The 24,777-nt window shown below is 39.0% G+C and overlaps 1 long non-coding RNA gene across 3 annotated transcripts in view; it reads right to left on the bottom strand.

The window, feature by feature from the left end:
- Window positions 1-24,777, bottom strand: part of LOC116271081 — a 60,429-nt gene that overhangs the window by 29,457 nt on the left and 6,195 nt on the right. Inside the window, exon 4 of one of the 3 annotated variants that reach the window (XR_004179519.1) lies at window positions 20,625-21,232. The exons of 1 other annotated variant lie outside the window; for it this stretch is intronic. This is a non-coding gene — a long non-coding RNA (uncharacterized LOC116271081). Of the gene's footprint in view, window positions 1-20,624; window positions 21,233-24,301; window positions 24,362-24,777 lie in introns of those variants that run through there. One more of the 3 variants, XR_004179518.1, reaches the window with a different exon arrangement.

The following is a 24,777-nucleotide window of genomic DNA, read 5'->3' as shown; positions in this document are numbered from 1 at the left end:
TAGCGGAAACTAGATGAAGGATATCCATGAACTTTCTGCACTGTATTTGCAACTTTTCTGTAAATCTGAGCTTATTTCAAAATAAATGTTTTTAAAAAGTACCTGCACTGGCACATACTAGCTAGTATCTCATGTTAGCTTCTCTTGGTTAGTTCACTTGATAATGCTAGAGAACAATAGTGCTGGGAAATCTCTCTTGTTGCCTCTACTCCAAATAAAAAGTGTTTTTCTAAGGATAAGTGATTGTAGTGGCATTTGTAATTGCTTTCTTTAGTCCATTCAGGCTCCTATAACAAAGTACTGTAAACTCAGTGGCTTACAGGCAGCAGCAATTTTTCAAAGTTCTGGAGGCTGCGAAGTCTAAGATGAAGGCACCAGCAGATTCAATATCTGGTGAGGATCTGGTTCATAGGCACTTTCTCAGTGTATCCTCATCTGATGAAGGGGGTGAGAGGTTTCTCTTCAGTCCCTTTTATAAGGGCACTAATCCCATTCATGAAGATAATGATCTAATCACTTCCCCAAAGGCCCCACTGTTACTGAGCAAAAGGGCTCACTACCCAAGGCACTAGACCCAAGGCACTAGAAGCCCATACTATGACACCAGGTTTTTGAGAAAAGCTTTTATTGTGAATCAGTCACCAAGGAGAGAAGAGTTCAGATCAAATCTGTCTCTCTGTGCTGTTTTTAAGGCAGTCATTTTATTAGAAAGGGTTTATGGGGTAGATTCTGGGATTAGCAGGTGACTAAAGAAAGGGGAGGTCTGGAAGGTCCTCAGGCATGCACGATTATCTCTTCATGCTACCTCATGAATCACATTTGCAAATTTGGGGAACTTAGTAGGAAACATGGTGGAAATGAAAATTTTGTCCTGCAGAGACTCCAGTTGACCATGTTGGTTCCAATAAATTTCAGTCTTTTATTTTTTTTTTAATATCACAAGCAGAGGGAGTTTCAACATTTCAGCAAGTTGTTTCTTTTCTTATGTGCCCTCATACAAGCTCAAGAATTTCTGTTATTCACTGGATTCTTTAACTCTGTGGCACAATTTCACCACCTAATAATACCATCATCCTAAGAGTTAGGATTTCAGTATATGAATTGGGTAGGGACACAAACATTCAGACCATAACAATAAGTGTGGGAAATTTCTTTGCCCTTTAAATGAACAATATCATGATGAGAAGATACCAGGCTGACCCTTTTAAAAGTTAGTGCTTCTGACCAATGTCAATTTTGAGTAGCTGAGGACACGTTGGTTTCATTGTCCTGTTAGTGGAGACTGGTTTTCAGAGTGTCATCATGGCTGGAGAACCAGGTCTGGACACATGATCACTCAGGGGCAAGGTGAGTGAGCTACGCATGCCCCTGATTTGACGGTGCAGGCCCTACACCTACCAGCTCAATTATCCAATCCCGTGTTTTGAGGTTGTTCGGAGGTATATGATCCAGGATGCCAACAGTAAAACCAGAAACACTTAAAAATGAGGCATTGTAAAAACGATGGCAAATTATTGTTTCGGTCTATTTCAACCTTGCTTTTTTTTTGTTTGTTTGTTTTTGTTTTTGTTTTTTTAATGCTTACCACTGGCCCTAAGTGTTCTAAGTGCTAGTGACTTCAACAGTGGTCAAGTGAGAGGCTGGGTAAGGGTGGAGTGGCAACTTTGGAATATGGACTTGTAAAGCTGTTTTGTATTGTTACCTGTGCTTCATCCTACATTAAAATGTTTTTTTCTTTCATTGAAGAAGAGCTTTGTAGTTTTACCTTGGCTAAGCTCTTTCTTACTCAGAGGCTTTTGCAAAGCCACACTGAAGTCATTTTTGCTTATTATTTGTGCTTCTACCTACTTCCAAAAAGGATCTAAGATGACTTATTCCCCAAACAATTGTGCTAACCCTAGGCCTTCATTCTCTCCCAGACCATCTGTTCCTCTTTACCATGAAGTCATAGTACTATATTTGTGACAGCACAATCATTTCCATGGCAACAGGATGTGGTCCTCATCACTGAATCCTGATTTCACTCTGACAAAGATCAAGCAGCAGGGGATTGGGTAGTATATTCTGACATTTTCTATTCTTTTTCAAGTTTAGTGTCGCTCTGAAGAAATTCCTACTTTTGATTCTAAAATTTTATACTCAGCCTAGGTATATGTTTTTGCAGAGTTTACATACGAAGTATTTGCCCAGCAAATAATTAGACATGCAAGCCAAAACTAATAATTTGAGAAAAATCACACAAATCTATACACACACACACACACACAATGATATGTAAACTTGCTTGAAAGTGAGATGATTAGCAAATGCCATTCTGGTTTGGATAAAAGAAAAAAGAACAGCAAATCCATTTAAAAGACAAGAAACTTCTAAGCCTAAGATATTTGCTTTGATGACTGTGATAAGCAGTGGAAGGGACCTGACCTAGTTCTTACTCAATGCTTTCCTTATCTTCTTTAGCACAAATAAGACACAAAAGGGCCTTCCCATGTGAGCTCAGACTATCTGACCAGGGAAAGATAGATGGACAGCTTTATTCATATGAATGACCAACATTCATATAATTTTCTCCATTTGCTTTGATTGCACACAGTTTAATTACACAGTATTTGGAGAAATTCCTTAGAATACTATTGCTATACTATGAAATTGAGTTAAAAGTATAAACTTTAAAAAGGGAACTAGTTACTACAGCATCAGAAAAAAATACCTAATTGGTCCATTAATTTAGCAGCTTTACAGGACAGATGGCAAAGACTGTTATAATGAGGCTCTGCTAGACATATTATATAACATAATGTACATCATATATATTGTATATAGCATGTTACATATGTTTAATGTCATATGTATTATGTAAGACACATATGTCAGAATAAAAGAGTAACTTGTCAGACTTGATCATGTTCCCTTCCTCTGTTCTCCTCCGGCTTCCTTGCTGAGTCTAAGGGGTAAGTCATGGAAAGAAATAGGGAGAAAAGGTGGTAAGGGACAGAAAGAAGAACTGAAGGAGAAGCTAAAGCAATTTACATTAAAAAGAAAAAAAGATAAGAATTACCCACAGTGTAAGGAAGGGGAAAGGGACAGAGAAAGCAGAGAGGTGAGAGGTGAAGAGAGTGACTGAAACCGGAGCAGGAGCATTTGGACAGCAGCTGCTCTGCAGTGTGGGGCTTTGGGGAAAGGAGGATTTTGACAAAGTTCCATTGTTTGTGATGGGATGTGATTGATCACTTTGCTGCTTTTTCAAGAGCCTTCAGTGGAAATAAATTATTTTTCAAAGCTCTTTAAAGATGGATTTGTGATTTTTTTGAATGAGACAAAATATTCAGATGGACTCTAAGGCTACAGGAAGCCTTATTCTGATTTTACAAATATATATGTAATCAGCCTCTCTTGAGGAAAATAATAGATGAAAATAATAAGTGGTGCTACCATTGACTGCTATCTCTGACCCTTGGACATTATGTTGACCAGAGCTGTCCCAGTCCCAAATAATGTAATATTTGCTGTAGGTGATGTCCAGAGATGGGTGGCCTTCCATGGTCTGGAATTTCTAATTCTAATGGAACTTAATTTTAGCCTTAAAGGATTTAGGAACTTAGATGAATCAAACGTGGAAGGGTAGAAAAAGACACAATGATTGCTTCAGAGAGCCCTAGTGCCAAGCCAGTTTTTGAGGCCTACGAGAAGGCAAAGGATAATTACAGAGACTATCATGATACATAAAGGACAGGCTTCACGGACAATTGTAGCATTAAGGCCTGCTCCAATCTCATACTGGTCTGAGTCTTATTACAGACTGTAGTTGCTTCAAAAAATGCAGAGCCTTTACTCATGCATAGGAGTATGGTAATAAGTGGGAAGGAATTCCTTCTGTGAAGGTCATCATCACTTTTGATCTCATTATTTTCCTAGTGTGAACATCATAATAGAGGATATGTAATGATTCAGGGGAGGACAAGGTAAGACAAGGTGAAAATGATCATCAGGATAGAAACGGTAGGCCAGGGCAAGAGTAGGAAGGCTCAGCGATTCCCAAGTGTCCCACCTAACATTAGTGCATGAGATGCGCTGTGATAAAAAAGAGTTCTGTGGGAAGACAATTTTGGGCACACTGCATAATTGTTTTTCCCTTGGAAAAATACCCACTTGCATGCTATAGGCTCTGAGGAGTCCCAACAAGAAAAAAGTTTCTGCTTAAACTACTGTTGCCCAAAATTATTTGATCATAAAACACATTTCAGCAACATCTATTAACATTCCAAGAGACTGGTATTATTCAGAATATACATTGACTAATATTGGGGCAGATGATGTATATAAAATCACCTTGGCTGGGCGCAGTGGCTCAGGCCTGTGATCCCAGCACTTTGGGAGGCCGAGGTGGGCGAATCACGAGGTCAGGAGATAGAGACCATTCTGGCTAACATGGTGAAACCCCATCTCTACTAAAAAACAGAAAAAATTGGCCAGGCACGGTGGTGGGCACCTCTAGGCTCAGCTACTCAGGAGGCTGAAGCAGGAGAATGGCGTGAACCCGGAGACAGAGCTTGCAGTGAGCCAAGATTGAGCCACTGCACTCCAGTCTGGGCGACAGAGCAAGACTCCGTCTCAAAAATGAAATGAAATAAAATAAAATAAAATAAAATCACCTCATAACAGGTTGTATTACTGTGATAGCTTTAAAAAATATTGAAGGGCATGGGCCTACTGTCAACCTGTATTCAATTACTGTGACTTTTGGCCTTCCTATAACTTTGGTGTAGGATTTCACCCTACTATACAGTCAGGGCTTGCTTCATAAAAACTGGGTAGGGTTTGTATGTAACACTCTACAAAGCTTCATCCCTTCCTTCAGTGCTCCCAAATGCTCATTACCTTCATGATGCCTGTTACTACCCAGGAACTCTCATTTGGCAAATCTCCAGGATGTAAACTTTTCTTTGCAGAATTGCATGCATCCGTGTCTTTAAACTCCCAACCACCAAACCAACCTTATTTTTCAAGAAACAGCTTTCTGCTAGGGAACCAACAAAAAAATCCACCTAATGTTACCAGGTTAGCCAGGTTACATATTTGCAGCCTGACAGGGACTCCCTGAAAATATAATGCCTTTATCCTAAAATAAAAATAAAAGAAGTTTCATGGTAGGGATTTCCAGAACTGGGACACGTTAACAAAAGGAAATGTTTTGAGTTAGATAGGGCTTTAACGATCCACAGATAGTATCCCTTGAGAAGTCACCTCTTCTCTTTAAAAGAAGGGGACTCAGTCAGCAGGACGATGCTCTCTTTGAAGGAACCATGCTTGACTGTGTGATATATTTCTTTTCAAAAACACAAGAATCACTGGCACAGAGTCTCGTAAGTGTGTGTAGGGGAGGTATCTATGTTTAATGAATAAATAACTGTCTCTGCCTGGGTTTGGACTTTAAAATTTTTTTTTTAATTTTTGAATAGGTAACACACTCATGTATACAAAATCAAAAGACACAAAAGAGCATATCATGAAAAGTAAGTTTCTCTTTTTTCTCAGTGATTCTGTTTTCCTCCCCAGAGGCAACCACTATTACCAATTTTTAAATTTCCTTCCATGGAGATTCTATATATAAAAATGTATATATGTATTTTTAAACATATATAATTTTTCCTTTTTTACACAGATGGTAGCGTAATATACACACTACTCTCTTTTATTTTATTTTTTTCATTTATCAAGATATCTTAGATACCTCTCCATATGGACAGCTAGTGGCTTGGCTATTTTAACAGCTGAGCGTTGTTTACTGAATGCCTGTGCCATTTTGTTTTGCCATTCTATTGAGGGATATATATATCGTTGCCAATCTTTTGTATTTTTAACAATACTGCATTGAATAGACTCACTGGATAAATACCTAGACATGGAATATGTGTCAATACGTATGTGCATTTTTACTTTTGAAAGATATTTCCAAATTTCTCTCCATCCCTTACACATCCATAAACTATTTATGACTGGCTACTTCCTCAAACCTTCATCAAAACAATATTTTATCAAATATTTTAATCTTTGACAGTTTGATAGGTGAAAATTATATGGATTTTTTTTTTTCACAACACAGGAACCACAGATAGAGAAGTTGCAACTCAGGTAAGTAGAGTGGTGCTAAATTAAAATAATAAGTTAACCTTAGATAAAAAGTAATTTGAGATTTAAGTAGGTTACTTCAAAAAATTAAAGACGGCCAGGTGCTGTAGCTCACGCCTGTAACCCCAGCACTTTGGGAGGCCGAGGCAGGCGGATCACAAGGTCAGGAGATCGAGACCATCCTGGCTAACATGGTGAAACCCCATCGCTACTAAAAATACAAAAAAAATTAGCAGGGCGCGGTGGTGAGCGCCTGTAGTCCCAGTTACCCTGGAGGCTGAGGCAGAAGAATAGGGTGAATCCGGGAGGCGGAGCTTGCAGTGATCACCACTCCACTTCAGCCTGGGCAACTGAGCGAGAGACCGTCTCAACAACAACAACAAATTAGACACTTTCTACCAAGAGGCCTTACACATGCATAATTCTGACGGACACCTTTAGAAAAGGAGGAAAGCCCATACTCTCCTAAGAGTTTTCTAGCTTCACAATTCTGTGATTTCTGTAACTCCATGGAATAAGAAAATACTGAACAGTGAGAAGAATACTTTCATTACCGATCCATCTATTATAGAAATAGAAATAATTTCTATTTATTTAGAAAATAAAGGGAAAACGTTTCTTTTGTAAATCACTAAATATAAATCAGGAGAAAAGAGGGTGACTACAGCTGTCTCCACTTCTGATTCACCTCAGCCTCCTAGTCTGGTGGCCACATCCAGGACCTTAAAATCAGCTGGAGCCAGTTAACCTCCCAAATTTCAAATTCATGCCTCTTACCATTTGACCACAGCTTCTGGCCTTCCAGTCACCTCATTTCATTATTGTCACCACACTTGTTCTCTCAATTGACTAGGCCTTTCCCCTTTCCTTTTTCTCTACCCAAGACTACCGACTTTTCTGAGACTGGGCAATTTACAAAAGAAAGAGGTTTATTGGACTTACAGTTCCATGTGGCTGGGGAGGCCTCACAATCATGGCAGAAAGTGAAACGCACGTCTCACATGGCAGCAGACAAGAGAAGATTGGACTTGTGCAGGGAAATTCCCATTTTCTAAAACCATCAGATCTCGTGAGACTCATTCACTATCACAAGAACAGTGGAGGAAAGACCCGCCCCCATAATCCAATCACCTCCCACCGGGTTCCTTCCACAACACATGGGAATTGTGGGAGTTACAATTCAAGAAATAAAGATAGGCTGGGCGCAGTGGTTCAAGCCTGTAAACCCAGCACTTTGGGAGGCCGAGACGGGCACATCATGAGGTCAGGAGATCGAGACCATCCTGGCTAACACGGTGAAACCCCGTCTCTACTAAAAAAAATACAAAAAACTAGCCGGGTGAGGTGGCGGGCGCCTTTATCAGCAGTGTGAAAATGGACTAATACGATAGGCCTGCACAAAACCCTCCAGTGGCTTCTCATTCCGTCAAAAAGTCCAAACTCCTTACCTTGGCCTGAAGGCCTTATGTGATGTGGCCTTTGCCTCTCTTCCAGATTCATCTCTTCCCACTTTCCACTTCTTCCTTTCTTCCAATGTTTCAAGCACATTTCTGCCATTCCTTCTTGCCTGAAACGCACTTTCCTTAGAACATAAACACAGATCTTGTTCCCTCACTCCTCTAAGTCTTTTAAAAATACTTTGATGGAAATATGAAAAGATAGTAACAGTTCATTTGGGGTGATAAGTACATGGATGCTTTATATTATCATTCATACTTTGAAATATTTTGTTTGTTTTCATGAAAGGACAAAGAAAGACTGAGTGTTGTCAGTGATGTCTAGGAGCATGGGCCCAAGCCAACCTCATGCAGCAGAGAAGCAGAGGAATGACTTCCTGTGCACCCAAGGGCCTGAAGGAGTTGACAGTCTAGCAGCATCCAGCATGCTCTGACAATCAGATGGTTGACGATGGTGATCTTCAGACTGCCAGTGCAAAGAGAAGGTGGCTGCAATATGTGTAGCAGAGGTCCCTGAAACCCCGTCCACCCGCTATGGCATAATACAATTCCGAAACTCTGAAATGTAGATACAATCCAGAGAAAGGCAGGGAATTTGCCAAGATTATATGTTAGGATGGAGGCTTGCAATTGAAGTTGAATTTATTCACAGAAAAATTAAGTATTTCATAAACATCTAAGTTTATAGTGCATGTTTATGTTAGGAAAGAAGGAAGCAAAGATGGCTAGTGATATAGCTACATTTCTCACTGGGGAGATGTTGAGAAGTGGTTGGATCCAGAATATATTTTGAAGCCAAAACAGACAACTTGATGGGGATTTGAGATGTGAGGAAAGGGATTCAAGGATGACTGAAGTTTTTGGCAGAGCACCTAGGCCCAGTGCCTGGTGATGTCATTTACTGTGAGAGAGACTAGCTAGTACTATATGGTGAAAAAGTATAGGAAGGGATAGTTGTTGCAATATTTGTTTGTATCAACAAAACACTAGAAACAACCCAAGAATGAATGGGAACAAACTGTTGTGTATTCATTCTATGATATACAGTACAGAAATTAAAATAACAAATTGACTTTATATCAGTATATGGATGTATTTTGAAAACATTCTGCAACATCAAGTTGCAGCATATTTTATCCATATGATACTGTGTGCATACACTTTTAAAAAACAATACAAGATATTGTGTTTTTCTACAATTATGTCAAACAAAAGCATATCAACATGGACTAGCAGATTTGCACCAAATTCATGATAGTGATTACCTCTGGGGAGTAAAGAAAGTAAAGGAATTATGCTAGGAAGGACATATGGGAGACTTGACCTTTATCTTTATTTTTTGTTGTTGTTGTTGTTTTTTTTGACGGAGTCTCACTCTGTTGCCCAGGCTGGAGTGCAGTGGCTGGATCTCAGCTCACTGCAAGCTCCGCCTCCCGGGTTTATGCCATTCTCCTGCCTCAGCCTCCCGAGTAGCTGGGACTACAGGCACCCGCCACCACGCCCGGCTAGTTTTTTGTATTTTTTAGTAGAGACAGGGTTTCACCGTGTTAGCCAGGATGGTCTCGATCTCCTGACCTCATGATCTGCCCGTCTTGGCCTCCCAAAGTGCTGGGATTACAGGCTTGAGCCACCGTGCCCGGCCTATCTTTATTTCTTTAAAAAATACTTTGATAGAAATATGAAAAGACAGTAACAGTTCATTCGGTGTGATAAGTACATGGATGCTTTATATTATCATTCATACTTTGAAATATTTTGTTTGTTTTCATGAAAGGACAAAGAAAGACTGAGTGTTGTCAGTGATGTCTAGGAGCGTAGGCCCAAGCCAACCTCAGGGAGGTCCTCCAACACAGATCTTGTTCCCTCACTCCTCTAAGTTTTCTCAAATTCACCTCAGGGAGGTCCTCCCTGTCCATCTTACCTAAAATAGTACTTCCAGCCCCTATCCCTTTACCCTGCCTGATCTGATACATGTGTTTATTCATAAGTTTGTCTCAATTTCATGAGAACAGTCTTATTCATCATTTTATTCCCAAGGCCTTGTATAATGCTTGGTTTAGATAGGAACTTGATAAATATTTATTCAATAAATACATGAAAAAATGTTTCCTTATACATGTTTTCAACCTTTTTTTCTAAATTATACATGTTTCTGAATCATAGACTGTTTGCATTTTCAACTAGGCAAGGTATTTCCAAATTGCTCTCCTAAGTGGTTGTACCAATTTACATCTCAACAGAAAGTAAGATTTTTTCATTGCCCTGTATCCTTGCCAACACACGAAATTGCCAGACTTAGATTGACCAATCTCATGCATGTTTTAATTTGTATCTATCTGATTACTAGAGTGAGGTTGAGCATACATTTTTTTTTACTTCATTTTCTATTGGATTATCTTTCTCTTATTTACAAAAGTAATATATGTTTTCTGAATACTAATCTTTTGTTTAGTATATGTTACAATTACCTTCTCCCAGACTGCGGCTTTCCTTTTAATTTTGTTTGTGGGATATTTTATCAAACAGAAGTACTATATTTGGAGTGTTCAAATTTATTAGGTTTTTTCTTCATAATTTGTGCTTTTGATGTTACATTTAAGTAATCCTTCCTTCCCCTGTGATCATGAAATGTGTTCTCATATAATTTCTTCTAATAGTTATGAAGTTTTTACTTTGTTCCAGGTTCAGATCTTTTCCATCTGGAATTCAATTTATACCAGCGGCTCCCAAACTCTAGTGTGGGGATACCTGTAGAGTCCCCAAGACCCTTTCAGGAGGCCTACAAGGTCAAAACTATTTTCATAATCATACTAAGACATTATTTGTCTTTTTTGCTCTCATTCTTTCATGAACAGTGGAGTCTTTCAGAGGCTACACAACATATAATGATGTCATCACTCTGATGCCTAATAGAATGTGTGCTTATCTGTTCATGTGTTTTATAGATTTCTCAGTTTTAATTTCTAGTATGATAAATACTGACAGATATAACCCACATAAACAAAACTCTGTGGGACCTTCAGTAATTTTTAAGAGTATAGACTGGGCACAGTGGCTCACACCTGTAATCCTAGCACTTTGGGAGGCTGAGTCGGATGGATCACTGGAGGTCAGGAGTTCGAGACCAGCCTGACCAACACGGAGAAACCCAATCTCTACTAAAAATACAAAATTAGCCAGGTGTGGTGGCACATGCCTGTAATCCCAGCTACTCAGGAGGCTGAGGCTGGACAGTCACTGGAACCCAGGAGGCAGAGGTTGCAGTGAGCCGAGATCGCTCCATTGCACTCCAGCCGGGCAACAGAGCAAAACTCTGTCTCAAAAAAAGAGTATAAAGAAGTCCTGAGACGGATAAGTTTGAAAATTGCTGGTATAAGGTATAAGAAAGGGATCTAATATTTTTTCTTTTTTTTTTTAATCATAGAAAGTATTTCCCAAACTCACTAGGTTTATAATGTTTCCTCTATCATATTTCAAGGTCTCATATGTACACGTGTCTACCTCAGGGTTTTTCTTCATATTACAACCACTGTACTATTTAATTACTACAGTTCTACAAGGAACCTTCCTTTCTGGAAAGGCAAATTACACTTCCTTAATTTTTTAGAATTGTCCTGGCTCTTATTAAAACTATTCTCTCTATAAATAAATTCAGAATCAGCTTGTCAAGTTCCATAAAAAAATCTTGTTGAGAATTTGATTGAAATTGCATTGAATTGTGGAGAATCATACTTCTTATAGCATTGATTTTCTGTTCTGTGAATTTAGTATTACATATAACATGTTTTTTATTACAGTCTTCTTTTTTTTTGCCCTTTGCTATTTATAACATTCTTCGTAAAAGTTTTGCACATTTATGCTACATTTGTTCCTAAGTATCTTATTATTTCTGTTGCAACTATACATTTCATTACATAGGTGTATAGATTTCCTATTACTTAGGTATATAGGATTGCTATTGATTTTTCACATTGATCATACATTTAACCATACTACTCAACACTTAGTCATTCTAATTTTTTTTCTTATAGAGCCTCTTGGAGTTTCTGGCTGAGAAATGGTCCTGTGCACACATATTTTTTATTCTTCCTTGCTAATCACTGAATACTTCTTTTTCTCTTATCTTAAATACGGGGACTAGAACTTGTAGTATGATGTTTAATTGTAGAGGTTTCAGCAGGCTTGTTATATTCTTGACTCTAATAGGAATGCCTCTATAGTCTCATAATTAAATATGTTATAGACTCTTCATATACCCACATGAAGTTAATATTTCTAGTTAACTAAGACATTTTGTTTTAAATTATAGTTCTTAAATTGTTAATGCTTTGTTTGTATCCATTGAGATGAGCATATGGGTCTTCATCTTAATCTGGTAATAAGGTAGATTACAGATAGATTTGAAAATCGTAATACTATCTTTACATTTGGGGCAAATTTTATTTGTACCTGATGTATTATTTTGTATACTTTGTTGGATTTGATTTCATAATTACTTTATTTAGGATTTTCGTGTCAATGTTAAAAAGTGAGATTCATCTATAATTTTTTTTGTCTGTAGAGTTGTCCTATTTTGGTATCAAGATTATATTAACTTTGTAAAATAAACCAGGTAGCCTTTACTCTTCTTGTCTAAAATAGTTTGTGTGAGTTAGCACAGTCTGTTCCATGAAATTTGATAAAATTCACCAGTAAAACCATCTGGCCTGGCTTCTTTGGCAAAGGATGGAAGAACAACTGGGAAGGGACTATTGGGAGACTTTTGTCTATTGATCTATTGTCTTTATGATGCTTGATTTATTCAGATTTTATATTTCTTCTAGAGTTAACTCTTAAATTTGTATTTTTCTGGTAAGTTGTGGATTTCACCTCAGTTTTCAATTTACTGACGTAAGACCACACAATATTATAAAATTTCTAGTATAACCAATATTTTAAATTTCTACTCTACTGTATATATCTCTATATTCTTCTTTGAATTCCTCATATTGCTTATTTATGCTATCTTCTTTTCAATGTGGCTTGTTAGAGGTTTATTTATTTTGTTGGTTTCCTCAAAGAACCCATTTTTGAATTTCTTAATCAATTTTACTTTGTTTTTTCTTGAGACGGAGTCTTGCTGTGTCACCCAGGCTGGAGTGCAGTGGCACAATCTTGGCTCACTGCAACCTGCACCTTCCAGGTTCAGGTGATTCTCCTGCCTCAGCCTCCCAAGCATCTGGGACTACAGGCATGCACCACCACACCCAGCTAATTTTTTTGTATTTTTAGTAGAGATGGGGTTTCACCATGTTGGTCAGGCTGGTCTTGAACTCCTGACCTCAAATGATCTGCCCAGCTCGGCATCCCATAGTGCTAGGATTACAAGCATGAGCCACCACACCCGGTCTGTTTTTGTTTTCTGAAATGACTCTGTTCATTTTCCAGATTCTAGGGGTAGGTGTTTGCTCATTTACTTGAAATCATTTTTAATAAATGCATTTAATACCATACATTTCCTTCAAATGACTGAGTTACTTGCATTACACAAGTTGTTCCATGCTGTATTTTCTTCATTATTCTGTTCTAAATGGTTTTTATTTTTAAGTTTAAGTCATGAGTTATTTATGAGTCTGTCGTTAAGTTTCAAACTTGCTAAAATTTATTTCTAACTTAACTAAATTTTGGTCAGAGAATGTAGTCTGTACTATGGTGATTTTTGAAATAGCTGGCCTGGTATGTGGTCAAATTATATAAATGTTTAATGTGTGCTTGAAAAGAATATTTGTCGGGTGGAGGGTTTTTATATATGTATATAGATAGATATTATAGAAATCTTTCATTTCATGGAGATGATCCATTCCTACTGGAATAGAAATCCAGATTTTAAAATAATCTTAAACTGACTTTAAAATAAATACATTCAATAAGATAAATAAATAAAATAAAAAAGAATCAAAGGTTAAGAAACAAACACAAAAGACATGAATAAAGTAAAGATAAATATGAAAAATAATTACATAGGATAATGGAGGCCAGGCATGGTGGCTCATGCCTGTAATCCCAGCACTTTGGGAGGCAGAGGCAGAAGGACTGCTTGAGCCCAGGTGTTCAAGACCAGTCTGGGCAATATAGGGAGATCCCGTTTCTACAAAAAGTTTTTTAAAAAATTAGCCAGGCATGGTGGCATGCATCTGTAGTCCCAGCTACTCAGGGGGCTGAGGTAGGAGGACTGCTTGAGCTGGGAGTTTGAGATAAACTCTAAACTGGTCAGAGAAATAATTATTGAATTGTGAGAGTAAAGAATTGATCCAGAATTCAGCATGATATCAAAGAAAAGACATATTGTGGCAGTTTCAAATCATAGCCACAAATTCTTTGATACTCCTCCCATTAAGAGGTGGGTCTAGCTCCCGCATTCCCAAACCGGGTGAGCTTGTGACTAAGTAAAGGTGGAAATGGCATTATATATGACTTGTGAGGCTAGATAATAAAAGTTCATGCATTCTACCTTGTTTGCCAGAACACTCACTATTGGAGCCCTGGGCTACCATGTAAGAAGTCTGACCACCCTGAGGCCACTATGATGTGAGGAAACCCAAACCACATGGAGAAGTCATGTGTAGGCATTCCAATCTACAGTCTCAGCAGAGTGCTGCCTCTGTCCCTCTAGCCTAGAGGCAGGTGAGTAAAAATTCCTCCAGTCATCCAAGTGACCACCCACTGTTCAAGTCTTCTCATCTGACACCCTGGATATCTTGAAATAGAGTCAAGCTATTCCTGATGTACCTGTTCAAATATCTATGTTGCAGAATCTGTGAGCATAATACAATATTAATAGTTATTGCTTCTTGCCACTATGTTTTGGAGTGGTGTGTTTGTTACATAGCAATGTATAGACTGAACACATGAAGGTTGCATCTAATAGTAATTTCAGAAGGAGAGAATAAAATGAATGGTGGAAATAATATTTGTAGAGATGATACAGAGAATTAAAAAATGAAGTTGCATATTAAGTGTGAAATAATGAAAACAAATTCATACCTCGATGTACTGTAGTGAAGACACCTAACATTAAGAATAAAGGGCAAATTTTAAAAGCCGCCCCAAAGAAAGAACACAGATTACCCATAAAAGAATGACAATCAGGCCAGGTGCGGTGGCTCATGCCTGTAATCCTAACATTTTGGGAGACCGAGGCGGGCGGATCATGAGGTCAGTACTTTGAGACCAGCCTGTCCAACATGGTGAAACCCCGTCTCTACTTAAAATTCAAAAATCAGTCGGGCATGGTGGCGGGCACCTGTAATCCCAGCTACTCGGGAGGCTGAGGGAGGAGAATTGCTTGAACCCAGGAGACAGAGGTTGCAGTGAGCCGATATTATGCCACTGCACTCCAGCCTGGGTGACAGAGCAAGACTCCATCTCAAAAAAAAAAAAAAGAATGACAATTAGATACCAAACTTCTCATTAGCAGCAATAGAAACCAGAAGCCAATGCAGTAATATCACCAAAGGACTGGGATGAAAATAACTGGCGACATAGGTTTCTATATCCAGCTATGTGACAATTCAAGAATAATGAAATAGAAAACTTTGCCTTAAAACTGACTTTAATAAACATACATTTTTTATTGAAAGAACTACTAAAAGATGCATTGTAGCAAGAAGAAAAGTGAATTCAGAATGAAAGTATTGTATTAAAGAAACAAATGGTAAAAACAAAAATTGATAAATTATGTTGATAAGTCAAATTACACATTGATTGTATAGTAACAGTTTTATGTTCTGATAAATATGGAACTAAAATTCTAGATAACAATAACTCCCAATACATTAGGTAGATAAAGCAGTCTTGGGGCTGGAGGATAACTGGCTTTAAAAAACTTTAGAAATCCGCCAGGCGCGGTGGCTCACACCTGTAATTCCAGCACTTTGGGAGGTCGAGGTGAGCGGACACGAGGTCAGGAGATGGAGACCATCCTGGCTAACATGGTGAAACCCCGTCTCCACTAAAAATACGAAAAATTAGCCGGGCGTGGTGGCGGGCACCTGTAGTCCCAGCTACTCAGGAGGCTGAGGCAGGAGAATGGAGTGAACCCGGGAGGCGGAGCTTGCAGTGAGCAGCGATCAGGCCACTGCACTCCAGCCTGGGCGACAGAGCGAGACTCCGTCTCAACAACAACAACAAAACAACTTTAGAAATCGTTAGGAAAATAAATGGTTAAGTATGCATGTCAAAATTTTAAGAGTAGCTTCTAAAAGAATAGATAAAATATAACCTACAAAGTTCAAATAGGCAGAGGTAAAAAGCAAGGGAATTTTTAAAAGTTATCAATCCAACAAAGGCAGGAGAAGCAAACAAACAACAATAACAAAAACAAACAAACAAACAAACAAACGGAGAAATCATTGCAAACAGAAAATCAAAAGTATATTGGAATCCCAGCACTTTGGGGATCAGAAGTTCAAGACCAGCCTGGCTAACATGGCGAAACCCTGACTCTACTAAAAATACAAAAAGTAGCTGGGTGTGGTAGCACATGCCTGTAGTTCCAGCTACTTGGGAGGCTGAAGCAGGAGAATCGCTTGAACCAGGGAGGCAGAGGTTGCAGTGAGCTGAGATCATGACACTACACTCCAGGCTGGGTGACAGAGCGAGACTTCCTCTCAAAAAAAAAAAAAAAAAATTGGTAGATATCAAAAGTAGACATTAGTAGAGATAAATTCAAATAGATCATACTCATATAAATTGAACTTTTCAGTTAAAAACAGAGACTGCCAGGATTAAAGACAACAACAAAAAATCAGCTATATGCCACATGCAAAAGATGTGGCCATAAAAAAACAACATAGAAAAGGTTAAAAATAAAGGTAAAAGTTATAGCAAGTAAATGCTAACCAAAAGAAAGTTGAAGTTTAATACTGGTAGCAGACAAAAATAGTATAAAGCAAAAAGTATTAATAAGGATAAAAAAATTACATAATAATAAAAATTAAAAATTGCCAAGAAGTTCTATTTAGTTGACCATATAACCATGATGTAAAACAAAAACCAACAGTATTACACCAAAAATTAGTAGATCAACTCTATATTGAAATTAAAAAAAAAATTTTTTTTAAGCAAGTTCTCACTGTGTTGCTCAGGCTAGGCTGAAACTTCTGGGCTCAATGGATCCTTCCACCTCAGCCCCCTGAGTAGCTGGATCTATAGGTGCATGCCACCAAGCCCAGGTGCTATATTGGAAAATTTAAATATGTCTTTTTAGAAATTCACAGATCAATTTAACAAAAACTAAATTGAAAGTTGGTTGATGTTTTTAGTATTGTTTTCCTTGTGTACAAATTATAATTTGCAGGTCATCTAGAGTGATAGTTTTTCCTTATTTTTTTTACGTATTCCTTCAGTTTCCTGTTTTACTGTTGCGTCCATGTAGACCTGAGACCCCCTGGCTATGTGTCTCAGGATGTGTCCTTCAGTTCTGCCTCCTGAACCTCAAAGTAGGTTGACCTAAGTCTCGTGTGTGCTAGTTTGTTTGTTTCCTTTCACCACCATAACTAAGCAGTTTTTGTTGTTTTCTATTTGCTTTGTTTTTTAAACTCTAGCCCAGGGTAGAAGTCACCGTTTTCCCCAAATTCCAGTTTCACAATGAACCTGACTAAGGTGCCCTACCATGTTTGGGGTGCCTTTGATCTCCACTTCTCAGAAGGATTCAAACTCCTAGCAAACTTCTACCTGCTTCCACACTAGAAGACCATTGAGACTGTAGCTCTAGCCCCCACTAACCCAGTTGTGTTAGTCTTTTTTTTTTTTTTTTTGAGATGGAGTCTTACTCTGTCGGCCAGGCTGGAGTGCAGTGACACAGTCTCGGTTCACTGCAACCTCTGCCTCCTGGGTTCAAGCGATTCTCCTGCCTCAGCCTCCCGAGTAGCTGGGATTATAGGTGTGTACCACCACGCCTGGCTAATTTTTGAATTTTTGTAGAGATGGAGTTTCCCCATGTTGGTCAGTCTGGTTTCGAACTCCTGACTTCAGGTGATCTGCCCGCCTCGACCTCCCAAAGTGCTGAGATTACAGGCATGAGCCATTGTGCCCAGCTGGTCTTTCATTTTGATGCCCAGAGATGATTATTTTGTTAATGAACCCAGAGATGTCTTTTAATTTTATTATTGAAGTTCTTGGAAAAGATGTAGAAATTCAAAGCATGAGCTCCACAAAATGATTTTGACCGTTTTCTTATGACATTCTGGATGTGGGGAACTCTGGTCTTGCTACCTTTTTTGGCTTTCCTTAGTAATATGGATTCAGGCTTCTTGTATTCTCAAATGCCAGAAATCTATTTGGAATCTCTGTAAATCGCAGGACTTCTGGCTCAGGTTGATGCAGAGTATAAAATCCCCTGTTTCTTGCTCTCCTAGCTGACTTAATGTATACAACAATTAGAGACATTAAAACAATGTATTCTGATACTGAAACTCTTGCTCTTAAATTAGTCTTTGTCCTAAATTTCTTCAAAGTCTGTGCATTTTTGTAACCTTAACTTTTGAAATCCAGTAGGGAAAGGGTGTAAGAAAAGATGTGTGGAGGAAAACCCCACAATTACATCTCATTATTATTCTATCAGAGAAGAGATGTTCCTCTTTGCATTTGTGTTCTGGAATCTACTTTTTCTCATTTCCCCAGAGGCCTCACTCTTATCTACCTCTCTCTCTCTCTCTCTCTTTTTTTTTTTTTTTTTTTTTTAAGAGACAGGGTCTTGCTCTGTCTCCCAGGTTGGAGTGCAGTGGCATGATCACAGCTCACTGTAGCCTCGAACTCCTGGGTTCAAGAGATACTCCCACCTCAGTCTTCCCAGTAGCTGGGACTTACAGGTGCATGCCACCATGCCCAACTTATTTTATTTTATTTTTGAGATGGAGTCTCCCTCTGTTGCCCAGGCTGTGGTGCAGTGGCATGATCTTGGTTCACTGCAACCTCCACCTCCTGGGTTTAAGTGATTCTCCTGCCTCAGCCTCCCCAAATAGCTGGGACTACAAGTGTGCACCACCACGGCCAGCTCTTTTTTTTTTTTTGTATTTTTAATAGAGACGAGGTTTCACCATGTTGGCCAGGCTGGTCTCGAACTCTTGACCTCAGGTGATCTGCCTGCCTCAGCCTCCCAAAATGCTGGGATTACAGGCGTGAGCCACCGTACCCGGCCTATTTTGCTTTTTATAGAGATGAGGGTCTTGCTTTGTTGCCCATGTGAGTCTTAAACTCTTGGGCTTAAGCGATCTTCCAGCTTCCGCCTCCCAAAATAACTGGGATTACAAGCATGAGCCACCATACCTGGCTGGCCTCTATCCCTGATTTTTCTATATGGGATGTTTTCCTGCTGAAGTCTCCCACCTCTTTATAAGACAAAACTCCTATCTTTCATTCATTTTGTAGGCAAGCTTTCTGAAAACCACACAAGTAGCTTTAATTACTATCTACCTGCTGATGACTCCCAAAGCTACAACTCTAGTACAGATTTCTCTTTTGTTCTCCAGATACACAAGATTTCTTAACCCCAAACAAATGTAGCTCAGCATGTCCAAAATAAATTCATTATCTCCAATTCCCATACACCTCTCCAAACCTGTTCCTTCTCTTACATTTTCCATTTTCATCCAGTTTCTCAAGCAGAAACCTGAGAGACTTCTTGATTCCTTCCCATCCAATAAACCACCCAGTTCTGTCATTGTATTTCCATTTAATGAATTTCTATATCACATATTTGTTAAGTACCACTAGAACCAAAGCAGTATAATGAATTAAAGATGAGGTTAGTCTGGGCACAGTGGCTCATCCATGTAATCCTAGCACTTTGGGAAGTTGAGGCGGGTGGATTGTTTGAGTCCAGGAGTTTGAGACCAGCCGGGGCAACATGGTGAAACCCTGTCTCTACAAAAAATTTAAAAATTAGCTGGGTGTGGTGGTGCGCACTTGTGGTCCCAGCTACTCAAGAGACTGAGGTGGGAGGATTGCTTGATCCCAGGAGATCAAGGATGCAATGAGCCATGATCATGCCACTGCACTACACTTCAGCCCGGCAACACAGTGAGACCCTGTATCCAAAAAAAAAAAAAAAAAAAAAAAAAAAAAAAAAAAAAAACAAAAAAAAAAAAAATACATAAAACAAAAAACAAGGAAAAAACCCAAAAAACATGAGGTTAAAGTGGTAGAATAAAAAAAGATTTTTAAATTCAAGGTCAAGATCATTAAATTCAAGGTAAAAGATAGTTTGGGTAAAGAAAACATGATTAGTATTACCAAATGGGTGCGGTGGCTCACGCCTGTAATCCCAGCACTTTGGGAGGCCAAGGTGGGCAGATCACTTGAGGTCAGGAGTTTGAGACCAGCCTAGCCAACATGGTGAAACGCCGTCTCTACTGAAAATACAAAAAAATGAGCTGGGCGTGGTGGCATGCGCCAGTAATCCCAGCTACTTGGGAGGCTGAGGCAGGAGAATTGCTTGAATCCTGGAGGCAGAGGTTGCAGTGAACTGAGATTACATCACTGCACTCCAGCCTGCATGACAGAGCAAGATGTGTTTCAAAAAAAAAAAAAAAAGGAGAAAATGAAAATTTACAAGAGATTATTAGATTTAGTTCAAAGGTTCCTGGCTCGCTATCTGAAGCTTACCTGAGGGGTAAAAGAGAACTTTCTGCAGAATATACAGTAGTTTACAATAACTGTCTGGACTACATTATTTTGTTTTGTTTTGTTTTAAATGGTATTTCCACTCATACTAAAATGGGTGAGAGTACAGTGACATTCCACCTTGTACCCAAAGTCCATTGTTTCTCAGCCTTTTGGCAAAGATTAAGTGTAGTATCAAGTGTACACAAAGTCCAAATTCAAATGGATACAATCTGTTTTGGAGAATATTGACCATTGAGGCAGGCTGGAGTGCAGTGGCATGATCTTGGCTCACAGCAACCTCCATCTCCTAGGCTCAAGGGGTTCTCTCTACTCAGCCTCCAGAGTAGCTAGCTCTACAGATGCGTACCACCATGCCCAGCTAATTTTTTTTTTTTTTTTTTGGGGGGGTAGAGACGGAGTTTTGCCATGTTGCCCAGGCTGGTCTCAAACTCCTGGGCTCAAGCAATCTGGAGAATGTCGGTCTTTTAAATGGCAATATAAAGTTTCTTAGGGTGTATAGCTTCTTGAACTGGATCTTAAATGGAACAATTTCCAACTGTCATAGATTTTAGGCAGCAAATCTAGGGATGCCCCACTCAGAATGTAGAGACTGCTGAGTCTGGAAGTATATTTTAGAGGCAACAGGGTCCCTTTTCTTTATTTTAAGACAGATTGGGGATCTAGCCTCTTCTTAAAATCTCCCATGGAAAACAGATTATAACAGATGGGTGTCTAACAACTATTACTACCACCAGGCAATGTGCTTCTTTGCTTATCTATCTCTTCTTTCGCCTCTTTCAGACTTCATGGTTTTCTTTTTTCTTTCTCTCTTCCCCTATTCTTTCTTCTTTCTCAATTCGGTTTTCCTGCCTCTTTTACGTTCTTACCCACAAATGGGGAAAAAAAAAAAAAAGTAAATGTGGAAGTTCCTGACTGGCCACATTCCAGAGAATTGAGGAAATGCAAGTTGTTACATAACTGGGCGGGGCCAGTAGCATGACCTAGAGTTGAGGGAGGAGAAGAAAATAATTTTAAAGGTAAGAAAAGGCAAAATGACAAATAAAGGTATAACTTTAAACTTTTATTACTGAAAATAATTCTCTGTGAATTCCATCCAGGGCATGCCATCTTTCTCAGGCTGTGACAGTTTCCAGAAGTAGATCCACAAATTACCACAGAGGCATTTTGGTCTACACTGTTGTATTAAAAAATGATCATCGTCATCAATTTTTGCTCATACATAAGTATTAGTTGTTGATACTGCATTAGAGCCATAGGAATTGTCTGTAACAAGATTTTTTTTTTTTCAGTCATCAGTTGTGAAAAGCTATTACACTTATCTTTTTTCTTTTTTATTCCCTTTGGACAGAGCTTACTCTGTTGCCCAGGCTGCAGTGCAAAGACTTCTACCACAGCATTTATCACTCTATAATATAACTTCCCTTTTACTTAACTGTCTTTTAAACCTTAAGCTCTGAGAGCAGGACTGTTTCGTTCACCATTTGCACCCTAAGGACTAGCATATGACCTGATACAATGAAAATTCTATTTAAGAAAACTGAATGAAAGATTGAATAAATTACTAAATACTAAAATTCTAGAGGATACACAACTCATCAAACTTCTCCATAGTAGCAGGATACACCAAGATTAAGATTCCCAGAAGTAAAGTTTTAGTTTCGATATAGATTTGTCTTGAAAAGGCAGAGAAAGATAGGAATTGATCACCATCAATTGAATATTCTCTATAGATATTAAACTGAACTCTACCTAACATTCACACTGTGCTTTCATGCTAAAATTTGACTGTTCCTCAAATACTTAGAGAAAATTAATTTCAGCTTCTTTCTACAGCTGGTAACCTTCTGTAACATCTAGCCCACTGATGCCTATATTTTGGAAATGTTGGCATTCCAATTATTTGGCATGCCCTCTGGTCTTGGTCTTACCTATAGGGACATTGCTAAAGAACTAAAACTGGTGGGGTACAGTGGCTTATGCCTGTAACCCCAGCACTTTGGAAGGTTAAGGCAGGTGGATCGCTTGAGCCCAGGAGTTCAAAACCAGCCTGAGAAAAATGATGAAACCCCATCTCTACTAAAAACACAAAAATTAGCCAGGCGTGGTGGCGTGTGCCTGTAGCCCCAGCTACTCAGGAGGTTGAGGTGGGAGAATGGCTTGAGCCTAGCAGGTTGAGGCTGCAGTGAGCTGTGATTATGCCACTGCGCTACAGCCTGGGTAACAGGGAGAGACCCTGTCTCAAAACAACAACAACAAAAAACCAAACTAAAACCATGCATGTCCTCTTGGACAAAGAAATGGATGACTTGGAGGACCATAATGGGAACATTATAGCCAATGGTTGAAAGAGCAAGAGAATGAGACAGCATGCAAGCCAGAGCCATTCCAGAGGCGTTAGTTTGAAAGAGGTCAGGGGAAAGCATAAGCAGCTGGTTTTGCTCCGTAGAAGCCTCCTTATCCTCTTTAGCTTTGAACGAGATCTTGGCTCTCATTTCATTCAAATATAGAACAGCTAATGAACTAAGATATCCTTCAGAAATAGATGAAAGAATTTATACTGGCCAGGCACGGTGGCTCACACCTGTGACCCCAGCACTTTGGGAGGCTGAGTTGGGAGGATCACTTGAGGTCAGAAGTTCATGACCAGCCTGGGTGACACAGTGAGACCTTAAAAATAAAAAACATTAGGTGGGCATGGTGGTGCATGTCTGTTGTCCTAGCGACTTGGGAGGTTGAGGTGGGAGAATTGTTTGCGCCCAGGAGGTTGAGGCTGCAGTGAGCTGTGATTACACCACTGCACTCCAGCCTGGGCAACAGAGTGAGACCCTGTCGAAAAGAAAGAGAAAAAAGAAAAGGAAAGGAAAGGAAAGAAAAGAAAGGAGAGGAGACGGAAGAGGGGAGGGGAAGGGAGGAGAGGGGAGGAGAAGGCAGGGCAGGGCAGGGTAAGAAAAAAAGAGAGAAAGAGAGAAAGAAAAAAGAAAGAAAGAAAGAGAAGGAAGGAAGGGAGAGAGGGAGGGAGGGAGGGAGGGAAGGAAGGAAGGAAGGAAGGAAGGAAGGAAGGAAGGAAGGAAGGAAGGAAGGAAAGTTGGTCATATGATAAAACTGGTTATATAGTTTTGAGGCAGTATGCTGTGTACCTCTACAGCATTTTGTACTAGTTTTTAAAGGTGCATTTAACCTACATTAATTAGTGTGTATGCAGTTCTTATTCACCCTTTATATACAGTAAGAGCATTTGTTGAGTGTCTACTAAGTGCCAGGCTGCTTACATATGTTACATGCCTTATTTAATTGAATTGAATTCAGAACCTGCCTCCAGAAACTTAATTATCACATTTACTTTGAAATTGGATATAGCCCTTTCCTTAAAATCCTACATTCAGTTTACTTAACCCTATCCCATTACAGGCAAAAAAATTAACAATAATAATGCTAGAATTTATAAACACTTTTCTGGTGAAAAATAGAGACCACTGAGCTTTCCATTCTACACTCCGATCCAATTTTCTTTGTGAAAATTTAAAGGTGATTTTTTATATTACATTCTAATTAGCTGATAGCCTCTCTTCTCTTTTGCCATCCTTCCCTAGCACCCTCTCCTGCCACATAATGAAAGAATTAACTGCTTCACCTAATTTCAAATTAAAAAACATAAAGTTAAATAAAAATAATTTGGACGTTGAAGACTGTTTTTCTACACTGAAGTCTGAGACTCTGGTGTGAAATAACTGATGAGTTATCCTTCATCTTGTAAGTGTGCACTTTACTCATTGCTTAAATATTTCATTTAATTAAAACTTTAATCTTGTTAAATGTAATAGCAATTTCAATTACCGAGATTAGTTGAAGGCCCAACAAAATTCTTTTCTTACTGCTTTAGGATTAATTCTAAAGAATACATGGTCCAACTTGTTTTTTGTTTCACTATGTTGCCCAGGCTGGTCTCGAATTTCTGGACTGAAGCAATCTTCCACCTTGGCCTCCAAAGTGCTGAGATTACAGGTGTGAGCCATTGTACCCAGCTACCAAATTTCTATTAATTTGTTTTTGTTTTTTAATTCATTGGCTTAATGAACATTTATTGAGCATTCCTTGTATCTGGTGTTCTGCTAGGGAAGTGATAATACAAGAATAAGCAAAATAGGAACAGCATCTACTCTTACAGAGCTTACAAGTGGAGGTAACAGATATTAAACAAAGATTTACAAATATGAAAGACTTACAAATGCCACGAAAAAGAAGGGCAGAGTGCTATGGGAACATATAACCAGTTTAGCTAACTTAGCCTAATGGTTGGGGGTTAGAAAGTAGAGAAAGCTCATCCAAAGAAGTTCGGATTTAGGCTTGAAGCATAGGAAGACATAAGAGTCGTCTGAGGAGAAGAACTACCTAGATAGAGGGAACAACTTATCTAGAGGCACTGAGAAGAAAAGAACACTGCTTATTTGAGGACCTAACAGAAGGTCACTATAGCTAGAGTGGTGATACCAGGGGGTGGGGAGGGTTGTCAGAGAAGAGGCAGGCA

Source organism: Papio anubis, chromosome 1, assembly GCF_008728515.1.
Source record: "Papio anubis isolate 15944 chromosome 1, Panubis1.0, whole genome shotgun sequence".
Classification (NCBI taxonomy): domain Eukaryota; kingdom Metazoa; phylum Chordata; class Mammalia; order Primates; family Cercopithecidae; genus Papio; species Papio anubis.
Note: the sequence above shows the minus strand (reverse complement) of the source record. Positions and strands in the feature narration are given on the sequence as shown.